This window comes from Capra hircus, chromosome 16 (assembly GCF_001704415.2).
Source record: "Capra hircus breed San Clemente chromosome 16, ASM170441v1, whole genome shotgun sequence".
Lineage (NCBI taxonomy): Eukaryota > Metazoa > Chordata > Mammalia > Artiodactyla > Bovidae > Capra > Capra hircus.
Window position 1 is genome coordinate 70468677 of NC_030823.1, and position 6501 is coordinate 70475177.

The window sequence follows — 6501 nt, forward strand, 5'->3', positions numbered from 1 at the left end:
CCTCTGGGATCCCACAACAGTGTCTAACATCACTGCATGGCAGCCCTTGATTACCCTAGTTTCCCTCAGTTAGAGATTCCTGAAAACAGCAGGATCTCAAAGGCTCATTTTTGCATCCTGGTGCCTAGAATCATGTCTGGCGCATCCTGTTTAGCTATTTGGTGACTGAAGGAGTAAGACCTCTGAAGCCTAGAGGTTGTCAAAAGTAATGATGATAGCTGGTCTTTGTTGTATTCTTATTGTAGTCAGAGTTTTATATCCACTTCTTTTTAAAATCCTCAAGTCAGTCCTGTGAACCAGGTGCCATCATGATCTCCATGACACAGAAGAGAGAAAAGCTCTGAAAGGTGAACATCTCGCCCAGCCTGCCTCAGACCTGCTCAGCGCAGACCGGGGCCTCTGCCCCGCCTGTGCTCCACGTGGCTACTGACATTGAAAGGAATTACAATTAAGGAAAAAGAAAAGTTCAGTGCTTTGAGCGCACTAACCACACTGGGACATCTCAACTGCCCACTAACCACACATGGACAGCGGTTACCCTGCTGGGCAGTGCACACATAGGAAATTTTCATTATCACAGAAAATTCTATTGCACAGCATTAAGGTTCTAAACCCTTATGGCAGAAAGAGAAGAGGAACTAACAAGCCTCTTGATGAAAGGAAAAGAGGAGAGTGAAAAAGTTGGCTTAAAGCTCAACGTTCAGAAAACGAAGATCATGGCATCCGGTCCCATCACTTCATGGGAAATAGATGGGGAAACAGTGGAAACAGTGTCAGACTTTATTTTGGGGGCTCCAAAATCCCTGCAGATGGTGACTGCAGCCATGAAATTAAAAGACGCTTACTCCTTGGAAGAAAAGTTATGAGCAATCTAGATAGCATATTCAAAAGCAGAGACATTACTTTGCCGACTAAGGTCTGTCTAGTCAAGGCTATGGTTTTTCCTGTGGTCATGTATGGATGTTGAGAGTGTGAGAGTTGGACTGTGAAGAGTTGGACTGAGAGTTGGACTGTGAAGAAGGCTGAGCGAGAATTGATGCTTTTGAACCGTGGTGTTGGAGAAGACTCTTGAGAGTCCCTTGGACTGCAAGGAAATCCAACCAGTCCACTCTGAAGGAGATCAACCCTGGGATTTCTTTGGAAGAAATGATGCTAAAGCTGAAACTCCAGTACTTTGGCCACCTCATGTGAAGAGCTGACTCATTGGAAAAGACTCTGATGCTGGGAGGGATTGGGGGCAGGAGGAAAAGGGGACGACAGAGGATGAGATGGCGGGATGGCATCACTGACTTGATGGACATGAATCTGAGTGAACTCCGGGAGTTGGTGATGGACAGGGAGGCCTGGTGTGCTGCGATTCATGGGGTCGCAAAGAGTTGGACACAACTGAGCAACTGAACTGAACTGAAGGTTCTAAACCACTGAGCCTGTCACTAGAGCAAACAAGATATGTCATTTCAAATCCTCGATTGCCTTGAAGAACATAAAGGCAGACTTGGCACTTCATCTTTCCAAGCCAAGAGTCTGGGTTCTTAGGGAAACTTGCCCCTCTGGGGTCTGAGAAGTGGGGAGCGCTCTCTCTGGAATTCCCAGGGCTTGTGCTGGTTAACACTCCCCTTCACCCGAACAGAGCTAAGCAGGGTGCTGCCCACGGGGAAGGCTGGGTGGCTGGATCGCAGCGAGGACGCTCCCAGCTGCCAGCTCCTTCCCTTTGGGGCCTAGGAGGATGTCCTTGGGACACCATTCTTCTCCTTTCTGATAAAGCAGGCCTCACACATACCCCCTGTTTGCACAGATCCTTTATGCTTGTGTGGTACCCAGCTCACCAGAAGCTTCCAGAAGGACAGTGGGAGGGGATAGTAGAAGCAGTAACAATATTAAAATAACATGTAGGGAGTGCCTCGCAGAGTCCTGCAGAACCAGAGCTGCTTTATAGGCATCATCTTAGTTAATCCTCACGAGAGCCTGCCGTGCTCAGTTGCTCAGTCCTGTCTGACTCTGCGACCCTATGGACTGCAGCTGCCAGCCTCCTCTGTCCATGGGATTCTCCCAGCAAGAATACTGGAGCGGGTTGCCATTTCCTCCTCCAGGGGATCTTCCCAACCCAGGGACCAAACCCGCATCTCCCGTATTGGCAGGCAGATCTTTTACCACTGAGCCACCTGGAAAGCCCCCAATCCTCACAAACAGACATTCTTTTAGCCTCAACTCACAGACCACAAAGCCAGGTTGGCTTGCGCAAGGTCACGCACAGGACGTGGCAGAGCTGGGACAAGAACTCCATGTTCTGTTCAGCTCAGTCGCTCAGTCGTGTCCAACTCTTTGTGACCCCATGGACTGCAGCACGCCAGGCTTCCCTATCCATCACCAACTCCCAGAGCTTGCTCAAACTCATATCCATCGAGTCGTGATGTCATCCAACCATCTCATCCTCTGTCGTCCCCTTCTCCTCCTGCCTTCAGTCTTTCCTATCATCAGGGTGTTTTCCAGTGAGTCAGTTCTTCGCATCAGGTGGCCAAAGTATTGGAGTTTCAGCTTCAGCATCAGTAAAGAAGCCATTTTTGTGTGATAGCCACTTAGTCTGGGGAGTGGCTCCCTTGGATTCATTTTCCCCTGGAACTGTCATAACATGGAGGGAAGGGAACAACCAGAACTTAACGAGCTTGCTGCCAGCCCTGAGTGCTCCTTGGCTGGGCCCACGGCCCTGGCTGCTTTCCCGTGTGGGCAGAGAGGAGCTGTTGGGGCTGAGTAAGCTGCCAGCAGGGATCTTCCTGCTCTCCCGCCTGGAAAGATGCTCCCTGAATCCCAGTCCATGAAGACTGCCATCCCTCACTCTCTTCCTCAGGGAACAGGATGTGTGGTTCTAACTACGGGGGTGGGATAGGGGGGCTTCAAGGGAGCCCCCCCCCCCGCCACGACCCAAGATTATGTAGCAGGAGGGGAAAATCTCAGGCCAGTAACACAGCCTGTGGTTTCTTCGGGGGAAACCACAGAAGACTCAGCTCAGGGTGGCAAAACCCACATTCCCTCCCACACAGGGTGTGGCCTGGGAGTACCTTGGGTGCCAGTACCTAGGCTGGCATAAGACCTCCCTGGCAGCACCTTCTGATGGCCATTAGCTCTTCTGTCTGTTTGTCCATAACCCCTGAAGCAGGTGTCTGTGCTGCTGGCAGCCCTGTGAGGGAAATGCTGGTGAGAGGGGCAGGCGTGACAGTGGGTAGCGAGGAAAAGGGCTTCTAGCTCTGCCCTCAGCAGACTCCCGGCATGATGCACAGACTTACGTTTTTACCCCAGAGAGGCTCCTAACCTGAGGGGGGAGGCACACCGTCTCCAAGAAGACCCCTAGACCAAACTCTGAGCTAATGAGGGAGGTAGGGTGCATCCAAAGAGAAGTGAAATTCAGACAAAATTCAGGAGTCCTTTCTCTGCCCTCTCCCCCCGCCCCCATCCATTTGCCTACCGCACCTTCTTGCTATCTTGATCGGTGGGTCTCACCTGCTTGCCCCCATAGCAAGCCCGTGACCCTGAGCAATTTCCAGACCAAGCGTGAGACAAGCTCTCGTCACCCATGCATACTGGAATGCCAGACGGGTGGTGCTGCTTGAAGCATCACCTTGATTTTACTTGGACTGATTTTTAAAAGTAAATAATTCATGAACGTCGATACTGTATTTTTGGTAACACCCTCAAGCACACATTTTTGTGTGGACCTCTGTTTTCCTGTCTCGGGTATGTCTATGAGGGCCATTGGTGGGTCATACGGTACTGGCTTACATTCCCACCAGCAGGGGGTGAGGATTCTGATTTCTCCACATCCTTGGGCAGGTCAGTGTGAGGTGCCCATCGGATGTCCAGTTGGTGATGTCGAGCCAGTGTGGACTTCAGGGAGAGGCTGGGCTGGAAACTCTAAGGCCATCTTTCCTTGTAGGGATGGTGGGTAAGGTTCTGACACTGCGAGATGGCACTAAGGACTGGGTGTGGCCCCAACAGCCACAGGTTGGCAAAATGAGGAGGAACCGGGCAAGGAAAATGAGAGGTGGGGGGAGGGGGGCGGAGGGGGTCTCAGGAGAGGAAGGCACAGGCCCAGGAGACCAAGGGGGCAAGGAAGGGAAGCCCTCCTGGGAGGCGGGAGGGAGCAAGTCGTCAAATGCTGCTGATGGGGAAGACAAGGGTAAGACCTGACCGCTGCCCTGGGCTCCATGGAAGCTTATAATGATCCTGATGGTAGCTCCTGTCAGCAGTGAGCAAAAGCCTGACTAGACTGGGGTCCGGGGAGAGTGGGAGAGGGCCTGGAGACTGGGAGTATAGCCAACTGAGAGACTTTTTTTTAAAAAACAGCTTTATTTTTATGTTTACATGAATATATACATATATCTCAGAGAAGGTGATGGCACCCCACTCCAGTACTGCCTGGAGAATCCCATGGACAGAGGAGCCTGGTGGGCTGCCATCTATGGGGTCATACAGAGTCAGACACGACTGAGTGACTTCACTTTCCCTTTTCACTTTGATGCGTTGGAGAAGGAAATGGCAACCCACTCCAGTGTTCTTGCCTGGAGTATCCCAGGGACGGGGGAGCCTGGTGGGCTGCTGTCTATGGGGTCGCACAGAGTCGGACACGACTGACGCGACTTAGCAGCAGCAACAGCATACCTATATCTGAATCACTTTGCTATATGCCTGAAAACAATCAACATTGTATATCAACTATACTTTGATAAAAAAGTTTTTTTTATTGATATATGGGGATTTCCAGGTGGCATTAGTGGTAAAGAACCTGCCTGCCAAAGCAGGAGACATAAGAGACACGGGTTTGATCCCTGGGTCAGCAAGATCCCCTGGAGGAAGGGATGGCAACCCAGTCCAGTATTCTTCCTTGGAGAATCCCATGGACAGAGGAACCTGTTGGGCTACAATCCATAGGATTACAAAGAGTCAGACGTGACTGAAGCAACTTAGCACACAAGCGTGCGTGCGTGTGTGCGCGCGCGTGCACACACACACACACACACACACACACACACATACATTTTTAGATTCTTTCCCATAATAGGTTATTGCAAGATATTGAATACAGTCCCCTGTGCTATACAATAAGACCTCGTTGTCTCTATATAATAGTTTTCGTGTGCTAATCCCAGACTCCTGATCTACGCCTTCCCCACCTCCTCTCCCCTCTGATAACCCGAAGTTTGCTTGCTGTATCTGTGAGTCTATTTCTGGCTCCTAAACAAGCTCATTTGTGTCATATTTTAGATTCCACATATAAGTGGCGTCACATGATGTTTGTCTTTCTCTGTCTGACTTCCTTCACGTAATATGATAATCTCTAAGTCCATCCACGTTGCTGTAGAAACACAGCTTTATTGAGATTCAGCTCCCACTTACAGTGCTCAGTTCAGGGGCTTTTGATACATTCACAAAATTGTGCAACCATCACCATAATCCAATTTTAAAACATTTTCAGCATGCTCCCCAAGGAAACTTGTAGCTGTCAGTCCCCCCTCCACTCTTCCCCAGGCAACCACAGTCTCTAAGCACATGTCTAGTCTGGACATTTTGCAAAAATGGAGCCATGTAACGTGTAGGCTTTCGTGACCGCTGCTTTCACCTAGCATAATGTTTTCAAGGCCCATCCACGTTGTGACATATGTCAGTACTTTCTTCCTTTTTATGGTTGGATCATTATTCCACTGTGTACGTTTACCATACTTTGTTTATCCATGGATGTACATGGATTGCTTCCCCGTTTTGGTTTTTATTAATGATGTGGCTGTGGGCTTTTGTACATAGACATTTGCTTTCATTTCCCTTGGGAGGCAGTTTGGAAGGGAGTTGGAAGGGAGATGAAACCAGAAGCCTATCCATAAAGCTCACTCACCTCTTTCCTCACATTCCAGTGTTATTTTGAAACTACCCAATTCTCCAAACTCTATTTACTCATCTTGGCTCCCTCTGAGCATCCAGGACAGAGCCCTTCCTGGGGAGTGTGGGGGTAGGATGGTCCTCTCTGAACCCTTCGAATCCCATGCTGAGATCTCTGCGTGCTTCATACCGCCTGGTGCCCCAGCTCCAGGGCCTTTGGGGAGCGAGGAGGCTGAGCCTCCCTCCCAGGATGGGCATCCCGGAAGACTGCCACATCCTTTCTCCCGCTCTGGCTGGCACCAAGCCACATCCCATGCCAATGTGCGGGGCTTTAGCCACAGGAGCCCTGGAGTTCTGGCAAGGGCTGCACTCTGCCTGTCTGTGAGGTCACCGTGCACCCGCCCATCGCCTTTCCCTGGCTCCCAGGTCCTCCTCCTGGCTAGCTGTCTCCCTTGCAGGATCGTGGGCCCCATGGACCCTGAGACGGAGGCACACAGATGCATCTGGTTTACCCCCACTGAGGGGAATTCCACAGGAGGAGGAACAGGAAAGCGGGACTAGGCAGCCTGCTTTACTCTGCTGACCACCAGCCAGGTCGGGAGTTGGGGGAAGGCTATGGCCACATTTCCTTTTCTT